Source organism: Lissotriton helveticus, chromosome 6 (genome assembly GCF_964261635.1).
Source record: "Lissotriton helveticus chromosome 6, aLisHel1.1, whole genome shotgun sequence".
Taxonomy (NCBI): Eukaryota; Metazoa; Chordata; class Amphibia; order Caudata; family Salamandridae; genus Lissotriton; species Lissotriton helveticus.
This window is the reverse complement of record NC_136067.1, coordinates 19,660,374-19,683,279: the sequence shown is the minus strand read 5'-3', so window position 1 is coordinate 19,683,279 and position 22,906 is coordinate 19,660,374.

Here is a 22,906-nt window from a genome sequence, read left to right as displayed (position 1 = left end):
CTGAGTATTATCACAACATTTAGCATCTGTAATTCTATCAATATCCTGATTGACCGCCTTAAAGAAGGCTTCAATAGTACTACCAGATGCCATTTGTGGTGTCCATTTTGATCGCTCTTTCAACCCACTACCCTCACTCAGAAATCTTTCAATCTCCAAGTCATCTAATAACTTCAGTAAGGTTACAGGATCCTCCTCTCTCTCAGTGAGGGACAGTAATAATTGAGTTTCTTTAAGTTCTTGAATAGTGATATTACTCAATGGTTTTATTCTCTCATGTCTGATTCTTTCTGGTACATTCGCAAAATACTTTTTTAATTTTAGCTTCCTTACAAACTTAAATACATCAATTTTAGTTAAATACCAATCAGGCATAGACGTAGGACAAAATCCCATTCCTTTTTTAAGCAAACTGACCATATTCTCAGACAATTCAGTAGATGACAGATTCACAATTTCAATATTTCCAACATCATTAGCATCATTTTCCACTAAGGTTTCCATGATCTCGTTCGCATGCCTACTCTTCCCCCTTGTCCTCCTACCGCCTCTGCCACCTCTCCTGGTTTTTTTGCAATTGCCGCTCGATTCCTCTCTGAATCCCTGTTCCCACGACGTAACCTGCGCACCTCTACTAAAAAATTATTCTCAACTGATGGGAGGGAAGAGGAATCCGCCATCTCCTCATTGTCACTACTAGAAATGTTACTAGTACCCGGATCACTATCACTGGCAGATGGAGTGCCGCTCCTCTGATTACCAGTAAAAGGTTTAGATATCAAGTAATCAAACTTTCTGGCAAAGGTGTATACACGACCTGAGCGGTAGTCTTTTTCATCCCGCTTGATCTTTCTTGCTTTCCTTTGCTTAATATCATTCTGTAAATCATTTAGTATTTCGTCTAAGGTAGTATAGTTTTTGATAGTTGATTCAGGAAGATTCATCTCTTTAATTTCGTCTTCCACCTTTTGTATCTCAACTAACAATTTTGCAATTTTTCTCTCAGCATTCTCTATAAGAATGTTAATTAAGTTAATAGAACTGTTATTGAGTTCCTTTTCCCATGTCACATACAGGTCTGGCTCCAGATCCTCATAAGTTGGTATTATCTGGGATCTGAGGCCACGTGGAATCCTATTAAGTTTGATGTATTGTCTTAGGGTCGCGGCATCCCACCATTTGGTCAGTTCTGTACGTTTAAGGGATTCAAGCTTAATAAACTTGGCTCTAAGGCCTTCCTTTTTAGTCTCTTTAGATGGTCCCATGGCAGCTCCTATTGATCCTCCTGCCACTAGTTTTTCAAAAAGTTGTTCAGCCTCCTTATCTCTATTCATCTTAACTTATGCGGCTGCTCCTACAACACAATAAACACCAATAAACAGAGGTAACAGTTATACAGGAGCGCACTGCGTGTGTAAGAAAGTGTATATCAGGTGAAGTCCAGTTGGTGCTCAAAGTGGAAAGAGTAGGTTACCACTACTGCAATTAAAGTCAACAAGTGACTAAACAAGAACAATTATCCACCAAGCACTCCGTTTTCAAAAAGTCAATGAGTCCAAATGTTCATATATTTAATTTCTTCTTATCATCATTTGATTTCTTCATCCAATGAATAAGACAATAACAGCCAACACGTGTTTCGTCTAGTCAGTCTATGACATATAGACTTCTTCAGGGCTGCAGTAATACAATAACCAATAATACATATCACAATCATGTACTAATTAACAGTACACAACTCAAATGCACCGAACAGTGTATATAGAAAAGAATGGAGCAGGAAGAGCTAATCACCAAGAAGAAAGCCTGAAATAACCAAATCGTGAATTAAGTACCCTAGAAATCCAAGTCAGAGTGCAAAGCACTTAAAAGAAGAAAAATTAATAATTGAAACGTACCATGTCAATTTCAAAGTTGCAAGAAGCTGGTAATTTATCCTAAAATACCAAATGAGACCCAATCATAAACCATACCGTACAGACAGAGTCTTTATGTAATGTTAAAGTATCCACTTATAAACTCACCAATAATGTAAGTAACAAGTCATGTAGCACGTAAATTTCAAGATCGGTTCTGTTTCCTCAATCCAAACCCAAACGTAAATCTAATCTGTAAACAAAACTCGTATCACTGTACATTCTTAAATTATATATGGTAAATAACCAATCGCTAAGTACACATCAAGATCCACGTTCCATATTAGTGTTCAAAGTAATACATGCTGTACCCATCATAAGAACAGCTCTCCTCATTATGTCAAACTGACACGGTCTAATGTAAATAAATAAGTAAATACCTAAGTATGTATCACAATCTAGAGTCATTATACATGCTCTAAATAACACTCGCTATATGCTTCACAATAACAACTCTCCACTATTATTAAACTAACAAAGTACCTGAAAAGTGTAAATAAATAGCATCCAACTCGTCCATTTCCGAGTAATTTCAAAGCTTGTATCTGCTCATCTGCGTAATAAAGGTGAAACCTTCACCGGGTCAATTTGTAAGTTCAAGCTATCATCCAGTAGGCATGCTGTAAGTAAATTAGAACTTACATAAGAAGTTGCCAACTGTTGAGATTTAATATTCAGTAACCACACATTACCAGTACAACTCACCGTATCTCAGCCCAGTCAATGCGTGAATGGTCGCGTACTACACGAGCGCCATCTTTGAGTGGCATTAAATAGGTAAAACTGGTGAGCGCCATCTTAGAGTGGTAAGCCAGTATCCAAATACGAGTGCTACGCGAGTGCCATCAGGAAGCAACAAGAAGTACCAGAAAACACTGGTTTTTAGGTGTTTAGGGTTGCGTAGGTGGTACTTACCTGTTACCAGTAGTTACTGGTTGTGATTTATATTTGCTAATTTGTGCTACAGTGTTTTTATATCCTATATTCTATTTCTAAAAGTGTTGATTCTGACAGTGGCCCATGTGGCCCTGTCCTGTAAATAATCCCTTGTGAACATTGCCCGTGCCAGTTGGCACCATGTATATTGTGTGATACTATCTGGTGTGTTTTGACAATACAAAAGTTATTTTATATAACCTTGTGTGGAGTTCCTTTTGTGGTGTGCCTTGGATGTTGTTGCTTTTGTGTGCTGGCGCAAATGCTTTACACATTGCCTCCGAGTTTAGCCTTACTGCTCGTGCCAAGCTACCAAGGGGGTGAGCAGGGGTTATCTTGGCGTGTGACTCCCTTGCCCTGACTAGAATGGTGGTTTCTGCCTGGCTTTGGCGTCAGCCTTAGCCTACCAGAAATAGCCAGTTCTAACACCAGTACTCTGTTGGCTCTCTCAAGTGTGAAGAAGGCGGTATGTCCCTCTGGAGCCACAACATTCGCGAACCATGCCCCTTGGAAGGTCACCATGTTATCTCCTTCTGACCCCTCCGGCAGACCCACGACCAGCACATTGTTCCTCGGATTGACTCCTCTGCATCTTTAGCCCTGCTTTCCAAGATCAGCACCCTATCTGTTAAGGCCTGCACCTGCTGGGCTACATCCTTGTGCCCCAGTTCCAACTCTGTGTTGCTGAGTTTGGTTTTCCTGACCCCCTCAGAGAGCTTTTTGTGTTCGTCCCTCAATAGGTTAAGCACCACTGCAAATGTGCTGATGTCCTGATGGAGGGTCGCCTTTGTGTCAGCAACAGCAGCCAGTATCTGCTGTAATTGTTGCTGCACCAGATCATCCAGGGCACGCCGTGCCAGTTCCAGTGTATCATTCTCCTGTTCCAGGGGGACCCCAGCCTGATGGCCCCTGTGTTTGACCATGATGAGGCAGGCATCCCTCACTTCCCCTGTTCCTTTTCACAGCCTGTGACGGGTGTCCCGCAGGGTCACCGCTGTTGCATCTTCTTGCTCAGTGGGGCTATTGTCTTGCAGCATGTGTCAGGGGCCCAGTTTCAGTCACCCTCCTATCTCAGCGCTGTACAGTCCACTGCTATGCACCTTCAGGACTGCTCCTCTTTAGTCCTTCTCCACACGGTCTTCCCCCAGTCAGAGCGCCGGAGCCGCAGTCATGCCACAGGTCGTGCCATCCTTCAGGGGACCTCACGCTCCCACACGGGCAACCAGGAGCCCTCGCGGTATGTTTCAGGCCACTGCCAATCACTGCGACAATTGTGTTATTGTTCCTGGCGCCAGGGCCCCAGTCAGCAAGGTGTCTTACTCACACAGGCTATCAGGGCTCAGCCAAAACCTTGATCTCCCACCGGTGGTATCCCCTGACACTCACCACCAAGTGCTTCGTCCAGCAGGTCCCTCCAACTTTGGCTGCAAGCGATCTCTCATTGGCTCCTCTGCGAGCGTGGGGAAAGTCCACACCAATGACCCTGCCATTGAGCTCCGGCCCCAATCGCTGTTTTTCTGGAGGGTTTTGTCGCCCCTCTGTTGCCTCGTTCAGTGTTCCTGCACAACCTACATCCACCACACAGTCCAATGAGGGCAGCAGGTACCGTCTTGCCTGCACACTCCTGTCGCCCAAAGCCTACTCGTGAGCGGTAGTCCAGGCATTCCCCTCACTGCTCCGGACACAGCATCTCCAGGGCCCCTTAGACTCACAGTATCCAACTGACTGCCTTACGCGAGAGATCCCTACTGAGGCGGGGCTAGTCGTCACCCCGTGCGACACTGATGTCGGATCTAACACGCCAAGTTGTGCTCCGGGGACTGCCGATCGCTCAGTACTCGGCCCCACACAACCAGACACTTGTGTACCTGATGTCCGTGTTCCCCCTCAGGTCCAATCGGCTCGGGACATGCAGTATATTACCTGATCCAGCCCCAGAGTTTTCGAAGTCCGCAGCTGTTCCACCAGCACCGCAGGCAGCGGGTGCCTATCGGATGCCTGCTCACTCGATGAAGATACCCTGGCTGAGCCTAATTCTTCATACAGGTCACATTATAAGCAGGACTTTATATAAAAGGCGGTGTTATTTATTTTTAACCAGCTTTTTTGCATTTGTTCAATTATCAGTCACAGATCATTAAGGCAGCTCTAGAACACACTTTTAAAGTCCTGTACTATTAAGGTTGTAGTTTAAGTATGCACTGAAAAGAGAGAACATATCGGCTTTACGGGAATTTTCTTATTTTTGTGCAGGCTGGTAAAAAAACAGCCATGTGGCGACCCTGTGGTTCTAGTCGATGTACTTGGGGCTAGAATGGTTTGAGCTAGTGTTTGAACGCAATGGGAAGTGCTGGCTGGTTCAGATTGGGAATGGTGCTACTGGATGAGACTGGACAAGACATAGCTGGCTCTGGTGGGTGTTAATGGGGCTAGAATGGACTGTGCATGGCCACACTGCTTTTGGTGGATACACATGGGGCTAGAGTGGTTCTGACCTTAACTTGGCTGCCTCTCATGGATGTAAACAGGATGAGAGCTAATTGAGCATGATTAGACGTGCTGGATGTGTACAGGGTATAAACACAATGGGTCTGGGCAGTGGTTTCTGACACTGTTAATGGAGTTAGGATGGACTCGGTTGGTTAAGGTAAATCCAATGGATGTTAAAGGGGTTAGAATAGTCAGTATAGTAGTCCTTATTATTCTATTGCACAGAAGGTGGTAATGCCTGATAATTAGCTCTTCATATTTACTTTGTTACTTGAAATTAGGGACAAAGTGTCACACTTTAGGAAGTAGCCTGTCACTCAGTACATGAAAGTGACGCATATAAGCAATATGAAAACTTGGCTGCTATGCAGAAGTCGTGTAAATAAAGTTGGTGAACGTGCCAGCGGGATGACTGGGATACATGATACATGTGATTAATTATCAAGGACCCCCTGAAGGAATGAAGGCACCAGCCCTAGGTCAGGGAAAAATGGATGAGATAAAACAACCTAGGCACAAAGGTATTACAATTGTTAAACTGAAAGATAATAAAGAGGTGGGACTACACAGGGTCAGTTATTGGTATTTAATGATATACATGTGAAGAAAAGGAAAACAAAAATTCACTGTCAACAAATTAATATGAATAAAAACTTCAAATAAATATATCACATTGCAAAGAGATTCAAACCTAAAAATGAATCAATTAAAATAACATTATTCTAATTATCACAATTCAAATTGTCTCACAATATACAGAAATGTAAAAAGTGGCAAAATTAATTTATGTATCTCGACGCGCGTTTCAGCGACCAGCACCTTCTTCTGGAGGAGCCACAATATGTTCTAAAAATAAGAAAAACAAATTTAAACAACTAACTTAAAATACAAAAAATAATTACATTCATATAGCATCAACCTGTGCAGTCATGATAACCTCTTATGTATGACAATTAAACATCAGAAAAATAAACCCCAGATGGGTTATCCATTTCCCTGTACATTTCACAAATGGGAAACTAGCCAGTTAGGGGTGGTAGGGGAAACTGGGGGTGGCGGACAAAAGGGATAATTATCTAACAAAGAATAAGGCTTGGGGCGTTTTATGACATCAATGTTGCTAACATGGATTAAAATAGGGCAGACATGTCTCTAGTTCTGAATTAAATAAAAAGATACAAACATAGGAATTATTTTAATGTCGTTATGAGTATGGGTGTTAGATCTCAGGTAGTTGGAGTGATTCTTAAAGAATGGAAAAGAAATAAGGTGTAAGTACAGTTCAGAATGCACAAAGATCTACCTATTTATTATACTAGGTAGGCAGTGCTGTTCATTCTGCCAAAACCCCAACTTAGAGCTACAGAACAAGTCTCTCCTTGATTACTAGGTGTACTCAATCATGTTAGTATATAGGGGGGTACTATTCATTGTGTTTAGGATACCAACCTAAAACAAACGAAACGTGTGTCTCTTTGAAACCTGATTAAACTCACCTATTTTGTCTAGATGTGGAAGTAGTATGATTATCGATGTGGTTATTACGTCATAGACGCCTCCGATTCTTTAGTTCAGAAATGATTAATTCTAAAACTGGAAATAAACCTTAATTCGATTTAAAAATCGGAATCGGTAATAAATCTGCATATAGGCAATATTCCATAATAATGCACTCTTATTTAAATTATGTTAATCGTAATTACCTTTCTGCCGAGGATTTTCGTAAATACGGCAGTGAGAACAAGAAGGTTTCATAGAACTTCTATATGGCTTAAATATCTATAAGGAGAGATATATACATTGAAGAATCGATTCCTCTTCTTCAACTGAATACCTAATAGTACTACAGTTATAATTACCTGGTCAGCTGTTGAATTCAGCCTCTCTCGGTTTGTCAAGGATATTTAAGGTGATTAAAATTCTATAAACAGAAACTTGTAAATAAATAAAATATCTCCTCAAATAAGGAATATATGACCTCTAATGAATTATAAGGGTTACGATTATAAATACCTGAGTAAGTGATTAAATCTGCCGCAATCGTAAATCGGAACGCTGGCATAATAAAGTCTATGGGAATATAATAAACAGGGGAAAATAACTCATTAGGAAACCCAATTTGTTTAAAGGGTTTTCTCATTGAAGGAGAACGATAAAAAATTGCCAGTTCAGACATACCTTGTTAAACAATATATACACGATGCTTTAATATGTTCCGAAAAAACCTCCTGATGTGAGGAATTTTCTATAGATAGAAAAACACAACGAAAATAGCGAGGATTAATGTTAATAATCTGAGCAGGGGTCTGTTTGCCTAGTTATACCTAATATAAGGGGATGGTAACACATACCAAAATGAAGATCAAAAGAAGTTTGTGCCAGCGTCCGAATTCGAAGCGAGGGGTTCCGGTAAATGCTCGGGAAGCAGTAACGGTCTAAGGATGTATTGGCGTTTGAATATATACCCCAAAAACGACTCACAGTTGTGGGTCATGTTGTAAAGATTGCAGAAGGATCACAACAGAAAAAACGGACTAAGGACGTGATAGCCACATAGAGGAAGGACAACGATTTATGTGTAACGCAAGCTACGCAGAATAGAAAGCGAAGAAAGCGAGGGGAAGGAAAAACAAACCGCGAGCACAAAAAACAACACAAATGAAGGACTGTGTGCTCCGGATTGACACAAGCCAAATATTTCAAAGCGATAAAAGGGGCACAGGGTCTCAAAAATAGAACCCAAAAGAAAACGAAGTAAGACCTAAAAATTATTAAGATTTGTAAAAATAAATAAATAAAAAGGGGCATTTATTAAAGTAATATTAAGAGAAAATAAAGATGTTGTATTAAATTTATTAAATTGATTGATGAATGAAGATAGAGCAAGGGATTGAAAAAAGATATTTCAAACCTATGAAAACCAATTAGAAAAATATAACATATTACTGCAAGAAATTCATTTTAAAATTCTGAAAACAAAGTCAGAGTGCAATATTAACGAAATAATTACAAACTTGAGATACTGGCATGTGGTTTATATGAAGTATAGATGATAATATTAGAGGGAACTTAGCAAATTGCATTCTCCCATGGAATTTCACTGTTTAGGCCGTTGCGAAAGGTGTCAAAGACAAAAATCCAATAAACCTCTCTCTTTTTTCTGATTAGCCTTCCACCTTTCGAATCTGGCGTATGGATTTTTTCGAGAATACGCCATTTCAGATCTGCGGGACTGTGTTTCTGCTTGGTGAAATGTTTCACCATGGGGGCAATCATTTTACCAGTATTAATGGCAGAACGATGCTCAGTCAGACGAGTTTGAATCATTCTTGACGTTTCTCCTATATAGCCAAGGAGGCATGGGCACTGTATAAAATAGATCACATTAGAGGATCTACAGTTACACATTTCCTGAGCTTTCGTGATGTGTCCATTATGTTCAAATTCTTCTCTTGCATTAATGCTCTTGCATTATATACACGAGGAACATGGCATAGTACCTTTAATAGGGTTATTGGTCAAGATAGATCTTTGGACAAAGCTAGGTTCAGAAGTGTGATTCATAAATCTAGAATGAACAATACAATCTTTGATATTCCTGTTCCTTCTGTGTGCAAACAAGGGCCTTTCTAATTTTTCTTCTGCAGTACAATTACTATTTAAAATATGCCAACTGGAACTAATTATCTGCTTGGATTTAGCATTCACCGTTGAATGTTTGGTAATGCAGACCACTTGTTTATTGTCTTTTGGTTCCTTTACTCCAAGAAGGCAATCCCGATCATAGTAGCGGGCCCATTTGTAAGAGTGCCTCACCAGCCGGTGAGGATAACCTCTTTCAATGAATTTGTATCTCATAATTAGGGCCTGCCTATCGAAATCTGCGAGGTTTGTGCAATTCCGTCTCACTCGCAAGAATTGCGAAAAAGCAATGCTGTCCTTTTGTGATCTAGGGTGAAAACTCTTATAGTGCAATAGTGTATTCCTGGCGGTGGATTTAATGTGAAGGTCGACTTTTAATTTTCCATGATCGTGCATAATAAGGATGTCAAGGAATTCAACCTTTTCTGCACTGACATGGGTGGTGAATTTTAAGTTAGGGTCAACCGCATTGATCCATGCAGTAAATTATGTAAGAGTTTCCCTCCCATCAGTCCAGATAAAGAAAATATCATCAATATATCTGGACCAATGGGAGATAGATTCAAAAAAAGGGGCAATTTCATTTTCAATGTATTTATTCTCGAAGGCAGCCATGAATATATTAGCAATGGATGGTGCAACAGATGCACCCATGCTAACTCCTTTGGTTTGCCGATAAGTGTGCGGTCCAAAACAGAACATGTTCTCAGTGAGGACTATTTTTAGACAGCTCAACACAAAGGTTTTTGGACATTGAATAAGTTGTTCTTCAATGAACCAAGAGGTGGAAGCAATTGCATCTAATATCGGGATGTTACTATATAAGGATTCTACATCCATAGTAACTAATAAATCTTGTGTAGGATTGAAGGCTAACCCCTCAGTTTGAGCAATCATAGGTCCAGTATCTCTAATATAGGACTTGATATTAGGAATATGTGGGCGAAGGAAGTTATCCACATATTTTGACAATGGTTCTGTTATCGTTCCTATGGTCGAGACAATAGGACGATAAGGGGGTTCTCCTGATTTTTGTGTATTTTAGGCAATCCATATACACATGCCATTTTTCCATCATTATGATTTAAAAACTCATACTCTTTGTCAGAGATATGTCCATTTTCTAGGGCCTGCTTAGTAAGGGAACATATTTCTTTTGATAGATTAAAAGTAGAAACGGAATTCATAGGACAATAGAATGCACGATCACTGAGCATCTCAAGCATCTTTGTCTCATACTGAGCAGAGTCTAAAACAACAATTCCGCCCCCCTTATCTCAGCTTTTGATGGTTAATTTGTCATTAGATGAAAGAGAAAGGAGGGCTTGATGTTCTTCTTTATTCAAGTTGTATAATGGCTTAGGTGCAAAACGAAGAGCGAGATCTAGTTTTCTGAGAACGACTAATTCGAAAGTGGCCACTTCGGGTCCTAACTGTTCGAGAGATGGACTATATGTGGAAGGGAGACTAACAGGTTGTATGGTAACCTGTTCAGTATCAGTAGAAGAATTGCAGGCAAAAAACTTTTTTAGACGAATCTTTCTGAAGAACGAAATAATGTCACAATACAGTTCGAAGATATTAACTGTGGAGTGGGGGACGACTGAGAGTCCTTTAGATAGTAATTTAACAGTGGGATCATCTAACTCTACATTGGATAAGTTGAAAATTGGAATTACATTCCCGGTTTCCAGGATTGCCGGTTCCTGGTTTCCCGGACAAACTGGGGTTCCTCTTGTTGGTGATGATACTGGGGCTTGTAATTCCCTCTGGAAATTCCTTGAAATTGTACCCTCGGACGTCCCCGGCCCATCCCACGGTTTCCTAAAAAAGGGTGCCTTTGGTTACGTCTGCCGTGGACTGAGTTGTGATTATCTTGGGGATCATAATAGGCTTCATTATTTTCGTTTTCAGAATCTGAGGTTTCAGAAAAAGTGTTAACTCTTTGTTTTTTACCTTTATTTTCTTCCGTATAGTGATTCTGTTTATAAAAGTCAGTTTTGAGGTAGGGGTAGGTATTGTCAATAGTGCAACATTTCTTGTCTTTACGGAGTGTATCATTTTTACGTTTTTCTAAATAGTTAGAAAAGGATTCTAGCTCTTTATTACACTCCTCAATTCTTTTCAAGGCTTCATCATTACGATTAATATAATTTAAATAAGAGTGCATTATTATGGAATATTGCCTATATGCAGATTTATTTCCGATTTTTAAATCTAATTAAGGTTTATTTCCAGTTTTAGAATTAATCATTTCTGAACTAAAGAATCTGAGTCGTCTATGACGTAATAACCACATCGATAATCATACTACTTCCACATCTAGACAAAATAGGTGAGTTTAATCAGGTTTCAAAGAGACGCACGTTTCGTTTGTTTTAGGTTGGTATCCTAAACACAATGAATAGTACCCCCCTATATACTAACATGATTGAGTACACCTAGTAATCAAGGAGAGGCTTGTTCTGTAGCTCTAAGTTGGTGTTTTGGCAGGATGAACAGCACTGCCTACCTAGTATAATGAATAGGTAGATCTTTGTGCATTCTGAACTGTACTTACACCTTATTTCTTTTCCATTCTTTAAGAATCACTCCAACTACCTGAGATCTAACACCCATACTCACAACGACATTAAAATAATTCCTATGTTTTATCTTTTTATTTAATTCAGAACTAGAGACATGTCTGTCCTATTTTAATCCATGTTAGCAACACCGATGTCTTAAAATGCCCCAAGCCTTATTCTTCGTTAAATAATTATCCCCTTTGTCCGCCACCCCCAGTTTCCCCTACCACCACTAACTGGCTAGTTTTCCCATTTGTGAAATGTACAAGGAAATGGATAACCCATCTGGGGTTTATTTTTGTGATGTTTAATTGTCATACATAAGAGGTTATCATGACTGCACAGGTTGATGCTATATGAATGTAATTATTTTTTGTATTTTAAGTTAGTTGTTTAAATTTGTTTTTCTTATTTTTAGAACATATTGTGGCTCCTCCAGAAGAAGGCGCTGGTCGCTGAAACGCGCGTTGAGATATATAAATTAATTTTGCCACTTTTTACATTTCTGTATATTGTGAGACAATTTGAATTGTGATAATTAGGATAATGTTATTTTAATTGATTCATTTTTAGGTTTGAATCTCTTTGCAATGTGATATATTTATTTGAAGTTTTTATTCATATGAATTTGTTGACAGTGAATTTTTGTTTTCCTTTTCTTCACATGTATATCATTAAATACCAATAACTGACCCTGTGTAGTCCCACCTCTTTATTATCTTTCAGTTTGACAATTGTAATACCTCTGTACCTAGGTTGTTTTATCTCATCCATTTTCCCCTGACCTAGGACGCCTTTATTCCTTCAGGGGGTCCTTGATAATTAATCACATGTCTACCCACAGCTTGTCTGTGCGGGGCTTTTAGTAATTACACTTTTATCTTTGTTTTATGTTTCATGTTCCTTTTTAATATTATAATCATTGTGCTCCATTTCTTTCCCTATTTCACCCCCCAAGTCCACCCTGTTATCTAGAATCTTGCAAAAGTTATTTGTTATTATGGCCTTAACAAAGACCTTCGGATTTACTGACGAAGAATTTGAAACACTTGTAGGCACGTCCTCCACATTTGGGAACGTTACCAATGAATCTAATCGTAATAATGATGATAGCAGGTTACTCACCGACCTCAAAAAGAAATTAAAACGCATTGAAGCCCATGGTGAATTCATGTTGGCATACCTTTGGTTGGGGATCATTCCATTTGGTCTCCGTGTACGTAATATTCCTGGCTTGTTTGTACACCACAGGATGTTTTTGGAGAAATGGAGCATGATTGCCAGCCGTTGCTCACGGGATCTTATGATCCTTATTATTGAGACAGCAAAGGAACTAGCTACTGAGGTTAGGAATGAAGTTAAGGAGTTAGAGGAAAAAATTTAAAACATAGGGAATGTTGATGAAGCCTTGAAAAGAATTGAGGAGTGTAATAAAGAGTTAGAATCCTTTTCGAACTATTTAGAAAAACGTAAAAATGATAAACTCCGTAAAGACAAGAAATTTTGCACTATTGACAATACCTACCCCTACCTCAAAACTGACTTTTATAAACAGAATCACTATACGGAAGAAAATAAACGTCAACAACAAAGAGTTAACACTTTTTCTGAAACCTCAGATTCTGAAAACGAAAATAATGAAGCCTATTATGATCCCCAAGATAATCACAACTCAGTCCAGGGCAGACGTAACCAAAGGCAGCCTTTTTTAGGAAACCGTGGGATGGGCCGGGGATGTCCGAGGGTAAAATTTCAAGGAATTTCCAGAGGGAATTACAAGCCCCAGTATCATCACCAACAAGAGGAACCCCAGTTTGTCCGGGAAACCAGGAACCGGCAATCCTGGAAACCGGGAATGTAATTCCAATTTTCAACTTATCCAATGTAGAGTTAGATGATCCCACTGTTAAATTACTATCTAAAGGACTATCATTCGTCCCCCACTCCACAGTTAATATCTTCGAACTGTATTGTGACATTATTTCGTTCTTCAGAAAGATTCGTCTAAAAATGTTTTTTGCCTGCAATTCTTCTACTGATACTGAACAGGTTACCATACAACCTGTTAGTCTCCCTTCCACATTTAGTCCATCTCTCGAACAGTTAGGACCCGAAGTGGCCACTTTCGAACTAGTCATTCTCAAAAAACTAGATCTCGCTCTTCGTTTTGTACCTAAGCCATTATACAACTTGAATAAAGAAGAACATCAAGCCCTCATTTCTCTTTCATCTAATGACAAATTAACCATCAAAAGCTGTGATAAGGGGAGCGGAATTGTTGTTTTAGACTCTGCTCAGTATGAGACAAAGATGCTTGAGATGCTCAGTGATCGTGCATTCTATTGTCCTATGAATTCCGTTTCTACTTTTAATCTATCAAAAGAAATACGTTCCCTTACTAAGCAGGCCCTAGAAAATGGACATATCTCTGACAAAGAGTATGAGTTTTTAAATCATAATGATGGAAAAATGGCATGTGTATATGGATTGCCTAAAATACACAAAAATCAGGAGAACCCCCCCCCTTATCGTCCTATTGTCTCGACCATAGGAACGATAACAGAACCATTGTCATAATATGTGGATAACTTCCTTCGCCCACATATTCCTAATATCAAGTCCTATATTAGAGATACTGGACATATGATTGCTCAAACTGAGGGGTTAGCCTTCAATCCTACACAAGATTTATTAGTTACTATGGATGTAGAATCCTTATATAGTAACATCCCGATATTAGATGCAATTGCTTCCACCTCTTGGTTCATTGAAGAACAACTTATTCAATGTCCAAAAACATTTGTGTTGAGCTGTCTAAAAATAGTCCTCACTGAGAACGTGTTCTGTTTTGGACCGCACACTTATCGGCAAACCAAAGGAGTTAGCATGGGTGCATCTGTTGCACCATCCGTTGCTAATATATTCATGGCTGCCTTCGAGAATAAATACATTGAAAATGAAATTGCCCTTTTTTGGAATCTATCTCCCATTGGTCCAGATATATTGATGATATTTTCATTATCTGGACTGATGGGAGGGAAACTCTTACAGAATTTACTGCATGGATCAATGCGGTTGACCCTAACTTAAAATTCACCACCCATGTCAGTGCAGAAAAGGTTGAATTCCTTGACATCGTTATTATGAACGATCATGGAAAATTAAAAGTCGACCTTCACATTAAATCCACCGCCAGGAATACACTCTTGCACTATAAGAGTTTTCACCCTCGATCACAAAAGGACAGCATTCCTTTTTCGCAATTCTTGCGAGTGAGATGGAATTGCACAAACCTCGCAGATTTCGATAGGCAGGCCCTAATTATGAGATCCAAATTCATTGAAAGAGGTTATCCTCACCGGCTGGTGAGGCACTCTTACAAATGGGCCCGCTACTATGATCGGGATTGCCTTCTTGGAGTAAAGGAACCAAAAGACAATAAACAAGTGGTCTGCATTACCAAACATTCAACGGTGAATGCTAAAATCAAGCAGATAATTAGTTCCAGTTGGCATATTTTAAATAGTAATTGTACTGCCGAAGAAAAATTAGAAAGGCCCTTGTTTGCACACAGAAGGAACAGGAATATCAAAGATTTTATTGTTCATTCTAGATTTATGAATCACACTTCTGAACCTAGCTTTGTCCAAAGATCTATCTTGACCAATAACCCTATTAAAGGTACTATGCCATGTTCCTCGTGTATATCATGCAAGAGCATTATTGCAGGAGAAGAATTTGAACATAATGGACACATCACGAAAGCTCAGGAAATGTGTAACTGTAGATCCTCTAATGTGATCAATTTTATACAGTGCCCATGCCTCCTTGGCTATATAGAAGATACGTCAAGAATGATTCAAACTCGTCTGACTGAGCATCGTTCTGCCATTAATACTGGTAAAATGATTGCCCCCATGGTGAAACATTTCACCGAGCAGAAACACAGTCCCGCAGATCTGAAATGGCGTATTCTCGAAAAAATCCATACGCCAGATTCGAAAGGTGGAAAGCTAATCAGAAAAAAGAGAGAGGTTTATTGGATTTTTGTCTTTGACACCTTTCGCAACCGCCTAAACAGTGAAATTCCATGGGAGAATGCAATTTGCTAAGTTCCCTCTAATATTATCATCTATATTTATATAAACCACATGCCAGTATCTCAAGTTTGTAATTATTTCGTTAATATTGCACTCTGACTTTGTTTTCAGTATTTTAAAATGAATTTCTTGCAGTAATATGTTATATTTTTCTAATTGGTTTTAATAGGTTTGAAATATCTTTTTTCAATCCCTTGCTCTATCTTCATTCATCAATCAATTTAATACATTTAATACAACATCTTTATTTTCTCTTATTATTACTTTAATAAATGCCCCTTTTTATTTATTTATTTTTACAAATCTTAATAATTTTTAGGTCTTACTTTGTTTTCTTTTGGGTTCTATTTTGAGACCCCGTGCCCCTTTTATGGCTTTGAAATATTCGGCTTGTGTCAATCCAGAGCACACAGTCCTTCATTTGTGTTGTTTTTTGTGCTCGTGGTTTGTTTTTCCTTCCCCTCGCTTTCTTCGCTTTCTATTCTGCGTAGTTTGCGTTACACATAAATCGTTGTCCTTCCTCTATGTGGCTATCACGTCCTTAGTCCGTTTTTTCTGTTGTGATCCTCCTGCAATCTTTACAACATGACCCACACCTGTGAGTCGTTTTTGGGGTATATATTCAAACGCCAATACATACTGCTTCCTGCGCATTTACCGGAACCCCTCGCTTCGAATTCGGACACTGGCACAAACTTCTCTTGATCTTCATTTTGGTATGTGTTACATCCCCTTATATTAGGTCTAACTATGCAAACAGACCCCTGCTCAGATTATTAACATTAATCCTCGCTATTTTCGTTGTGTTTTTCTATCTATAGAAAATTCCCCACATCAGGAGGTTTTTTCGGAACATATTAAAGCATCGTGTATATATTGTTTAACAAGGTATGTCTGAACAGGCAATTTTTTATCGTTCTCCTTCAATGAGAAAACCCTTTAAACAAATTGGGTTTCCTAATGAGTTATTTTCCCCTGTTTATTATATTCCCATAGACTTTATTATGCCAGCGTTCCGATTTACGATTGCGGCAGATTTAATCACTTACTCAGGTATTTATAATCGTAACCCTTATAATTCATTAGAGGTCATATATTCCGTATTTGAGGAGAGATTTTATTTATTTACACGTTTTTGTTTATAGAATTTTAATCACCTTAAATATCCTTGACAAACCGAGAGAGGCTGAATTCAACAGCTGACCAGGTAATTATAACTGTGGTACTATTAGGTATTCAGTTTAAGAAGAGGAATCGATTATTCAATGTATATATCTCTCCTTATAGATATTTAAGCCATATAGAAGTTCTATGAAACCTTCTTGTTCTCACTGCCGTATTTACGAAAATCCTCGGCAGAAAGGTAATTATGATTAACATAATTTAAATAAGAGTGCATTATTATGGAATATTGCCTATATGCAGATTTATTTCCGATTTTTAAATCTAATTAAGGTTTATTTCCAGTTTTAGAATTAATCATTTCTGAACTAAAGAATCTGAGGCGTCTATGACGTAATAACCACATCGATAATCATACTACTTCCACATCTAGACAAAATAGGTGAGTTTAATCAGGTTTCAAAGAGACACACTTTTCGTTTGTTTTAGGTTACTGCCTACCTAGTATAATGAATAGGTAGATCTTTGTGCATTCTGAACTGTACTTACACCTTATTTCTTTTCCATTCTTTGAGAATCACTCCAACTACCTGAGATCTAACACCCATACTCATAACGACATTAAAATAATTCCTATGTTTGTATCTTTTTATTTAATTCAGAACTAGAGACATGTCTGTCCTTTTTTAATCCATGTTAGCAACATCGATGTCTTAAAATGCCCCAAGCCTTATTCTTCGTTAAATAATTATCCCTTTTGTCCGCCACCCCCAGTTTCCCCTACCACCCCTAACTGGCTAGTTTTCCCATTTGTTTAATGTACAAGGAAATGGATAACCCATCTGGGGTTTATTTTTGTGATGTTTAATTGTCATACATAAGAGGTTATCATGACTGCACAGGTTGATGCTATATGAATTTAATTATTTTTTGTATTTTAAGTTAGTTGTTTAAATTAGTTTTTCTTATTTTTAGAACATATTGTGGCTCCTCCAGAAGAAGGCGCTGGTCGCCGAAATGCGCGTCGAGATAGATAAATTAATTTTGCCACTTTTTACATTTCTGTATATTGTGAGACAATTTGAATTGTGATAATTAGGATAATGTTATTTTAATTGATTCATTTTTAGGTTTGAATCTCTTTACAATGTGATATATTTATTGGGATACAGGATACTACAGGATCAGCAGCAGAGCAGTGACCGGAGGGGCTACAGCAGAGCACTGAGGAGCTACAGGATCAGCAGCAGAGCACTGAGGAACTACAGGATCAGCAACAGAGCACTAACCGGAGGAGCCACAGAAGCAGCAGCAGAGCACTGCTTGGAGGGGCTACAGGATCAGCAGTAAAGCACAGAGGAGCTACAGGATCAGCAGCAGAGCACAGACGGGAGGAGCTAAAGGATCAGCAGAAGAGCACTTACTGGAGGAGCTACAGGATCAGCATCAGAGCACTGACTGAAGGAGCTACAGGATCAGCAGAAGAGCACTGACCAAAGGAGCTACAGGATCAGCAGCAGAGCACTGACTGGAGGAACTAGAGGATCAGCAGCTGCACTGAGGAGCTATAGGATCAGCATCAGGACACTGACCGGAGGAGCTACAGGATCAGTAGCAGAGCACTGAGGGGCTACAGGAGCAGCATTAGGGCACTAACCTTAAGATGTTCAGCAGAAATAAACATAGGTCTTACTTCAGACCGGTCCATTCTTTGTCTGAACTTCCTGCCCTGCATTTGGTGCAGAGACTAGAAAGCAATAGATATAGAAAACGGACTGAACAAGATACTGACAATCCTCCCATTATCCCATTTAAAGATGGCCACCCCAAAGGCCTCAGAAAGTAGATGAACTTCCTGCTCAGCTTGTCAAGCAGAGACTAGGTAGAAATAGAAAATGAACTAAACGAGATACAGACACTCCTCGCATTACCCAGTTTAAAGATGGCCGTTGCACAGGCCTCCAGGGGTCAGATACTGCTATTGAAAGATTTTACCGGTGCCAACTTGGAATAGAACAGGTTTCCCTTACAATGAAAGATGCTGAGCCCTGCAGATAAACCCACACAGTGCATCGTCTGTATCTCTGCTGCCTGCTCAGTGCTTATTTAATATTTATTTAATGCATTTTTATAAATTGCAGACTTTACCCGAAGGTGTCAGAGCGCTGTACAAAAGAACCCGTTACGTTACATGAGAGAAATGGTACAAAATAGAACGTCACAAAAATCAACAGGAGAGGTTGAGTAAAAAAATATAGGCAATCACAAAATATCAGACACAGCAATCAAGGGTGGGGAATAAATAAGAAGGTGTTACAAATTTACAATGATGAACTAACTTCCTGGAGGGGTCTGAGAATGAGGGTATTAGTTCTGAAAGTGTCTTTGAAAGAGAAGAGATTTGAGGTCAGCTTTGAAAATCTGGATGGAGGTGGTGGCACGGAGCAATGGCGGAAGCGAGTTCCAGGTTCTCACCGCATTACCTGAGACCGATTGAGCCATCGATCTTTCGTTTTTGAAGGAGGGGGGCTCAAGCAGAAACTTTTCCGCATTCCGACAGGGTCCTGAACCTGCTGACATTTTCAGTTTATTCGCCAGGTAACGAGGGGAGGAAGTGTGCAAGGCTTTATAGGTGATGCAGGCAGTTTTATAAATGGATCTTGCCTCGATTGGGAAGCCATCGAAGAGAAGACAGGATAGGAGTAATGTGGTCACTTTGTTTGGATCCTGAAATAAAGCGAGCTTCTGAGTGGAGGACGGATTTGAGGGGGGGAGAGGTGAGATTTGGGTAAGCCAGTTAGAAGAGAATTGCAGTGATTCAGTCTAGAGAGAACTAGCGATTGGACCAGTGGGTTTAGGTCTTTCTCCGGGAAGAACCAACAGATCCCCCACAAAAGGCGCAGCCATGGATACCTTCCATATCCAGCAGCACAGCCTCCCTCGGGCCCCTCGGGCCCCTGCTTTGTCTCACACAGGCCCCAAGGTCCCCTGCCCCCAGGGGCTACAGCTGTGGTGCTTCTTGCGCCCCTCACTGCACATGGACAAAGGGCAGAACCAGTTGTATTGGGACAGGAACATATGCACCAGGGAGCTACAAAGGACCCGAGTAGGTACAAATAAATAATTCCAATATACCCATTTGGGCTTCAAATACATCGTGGTTAAAATTGCGATACTTTAACCTTAGTGGGGCACAAGAATGCCAACTTTATTACGAGGTTTCATTTTGCAGGTATGTTAAAGATAAAAAAAAAATATCCGTGATAATATTTTCTCCCCTTTTACTTCTATTGAAATAGAGGGAATTTCAGGCAACAGACAGACAAAATAAAGCTCTTTTCGGCTTTTGAACTGTGAGTCTCCTGCCTGAATCGGATATAATGGTATGCATGATTTTGTCAAAGAACTTAGGGCCAGATATGCATGCGCCACCAGGTTTGAGACCCGTTGGCGCATGCAAAATACAATTGGGCCATGTACTAACCCTATTTAGTGAGTCGCAATTTGTTTTGCAAATTGGCTAAATAGGATTAGCGACTTGCTATTAGGGAAGGGCGCTTCAAGGGCGTCCCTTCCTAATAGCAAGTAAGAGCCCTTGTATGACTATTTGTTTTTGATTGTTTTTGTTTTGCGGCCGTTTCTCAGAAGGGTGGTAAAGCACTCCTAAACGGGAAGGGATCCCAGCAGACTCCATCCTTTTTGTGAATGTAGGGGAAAATAGGGCCCACTACCTGCCCTTAGAAAATGGAACGAAAATGTTAAATTTTTCTGTTTTTAAATGCAACCCATTTTCCTGTAAGGAAAACAGGCTGCATAAAAAAACAGCTTTATTCAAAAGCAGTCCCAGACGTGGAGGTCTGCTGAGCCAAGCAGGCCACCATACCTGGGAAGGCCAGCCATTCCTAATGGGATCGTAAATTGCGAGTGAATGAGGCATGAAATATGCGACCCCATTAGGAATCGCTAACAGTGTCTCATATAGCATTTAGTGACTCGCAAATTGTGACTCGCAATTTGTGTGTCGCTAAATGCTATGGTCGTACATCTGGCCCCATGTTTTGTTAACATTTTGATTGGGGTTTAACACCCTAGAGCAATTCATCGTTTATTGCAGCATTTATACAGTCCTTACTACTTCTATGTTAGGACGATACCCCACGCAGGGTATGTGGATGGAAGGATGTTATCTTTTATTTGATCAGGGTACAAGTCCTAAAAAAAAGAAATGAGGGGACTAAACAAGTTGAACTGAATGAATGCAAGTGACATCATGGCACGTGATATCACCGTGCGTGAGATTGTAAGTAGCATCACAGGAAGTGACATCACAGGAACTAGCTTTACAACCCATACCTCACAGGAAGTGACATCACAAGAAGTGAAATCAGATCTTAAGGCCTCACACATTTGTTTAGCAGGTATACAAGGAGTACATTTGAGCAAATGAATAGATTTAACAAATTAGATTTTGCGCCGGGCACAACACAAAATCTGGGCTTCAATTTTTAAATGTATTTTAAAAAAATTCTACCACAAACAAATTGACACAAGCAGAAACATGTCAAAAAATTCTTTCTGTTTACTTGGTTGCAAAGTTTGCATGTTAAAATTTGTTAAGGGGATAAGCTCCTGCTGCACAGAGCTTTGTGTGCCCCATAAATCTCAATAATAATAATGGTAAGATAATTCTGGAGGTTGACATATTTGCTGGAGAGATCTGTGTTTTGTCTAGTCAGAGGTTTGAATCAAAGTTAATGTTTCTCCTGCAAAGCACATCATGTAACATGCAGGTGGCAGATTTTTATTTTTTGAAGATAAGTAAGTTGTCTGCTGCTTTTAACATGGCGATCCTTTTGTTACTTGCAGTTCATAAATTGTAATCCTCCTAATATAGCACAGCGAGCTATGAAGGATATGTGACTCCTTCACCTTGTCACCCTCACTGTCCTATGTAGCACACCACATTGACAATAAATCATGTAAGCGTGTAACTCAATGTTGACTGTGTACGTGTGATGTAAAGCGTGCTGACACCATTCCTTGGCCATAAAAGAAATAAAACACAATAGTGATATTTAATTTGTTATTTGTGTAAATACTGCAACAGGCCAGCACAGCTGACATTCTTACTGTGCATGCATATCTCATATCCAGTGACTGACCAAAGTCAAATCCTGCCTCTCTTAAGTGCCTGTGAAGTGACAACAAGCAATGCACACCTAGATGCATTGCCTATGCATCTAAGTGTGAGTCTCTAGAAAGCTCCCAGCCAGGATGAACAAAATGAGGTCTGATGGTCCTGTAACTTTGAAACTTAGTATAGTTCCCAGATCGAATCTGAGATATGAAAGCCTCCTCCTGCCGCCTGCACACTGCTACTCAGAAGGAAAGCAGACAACTTGCAGGCGCTACAGAATGTGTCTATGTGTCCAAACAGTACACTGGAGCGAGACGATTTCAGCATATTTCAGTCCGGCATTATTTCCTAGCAGCCTGAACAGTGCCACCATGTGAATATAATGGGTGGGCACTGTTCCCCCAATTTCTGACCTGGATTTGATCCTATCTGAGAAGTGTGTCCATTTCGTGCGTGGTGACCACTGAGGTGCGGTTATTGTGTTATAGTATGTAGCGCATCGCAGTGTGTTGGATGACAGGCGTGCGATTTTATGGTTTAAGGATCAACATTTAACTTAATTTAGGCACATGAATGGCAAGTTTAATTAGAGGGGGCACTTTGTTAGGGAGCTTTATTTTTATTAGCATTTTGAATTTGTTTTTCACAAATTAGAGCAATATATTATGCCACCTTGTTGTAGCAAGCCCCATCCAGGCCTACTAGTGCAAGGGATTCGCCCTTCTCTGCTCAGAGTCCCTAGACCAATAGTAAGAAGTTGGCACAGAAACTGGAATAGAAAAGACAGAGTTTATTAAACCTCATGAGGTGGAACTACATTCACATAACACCCTTCGGTATAGTATGAGGTAGCACACTGACTGGAAGGAGCTGGGTCCTTTTATACCCACACAGGGGCTCAAAAGAAGGCGGTACAAGTACAAGCTGCTGTTCTTAGGCACATACAAGGTCATACAGAAAATGCACAGTCGACAAGTGGGAGGAGCTAACAGTTAG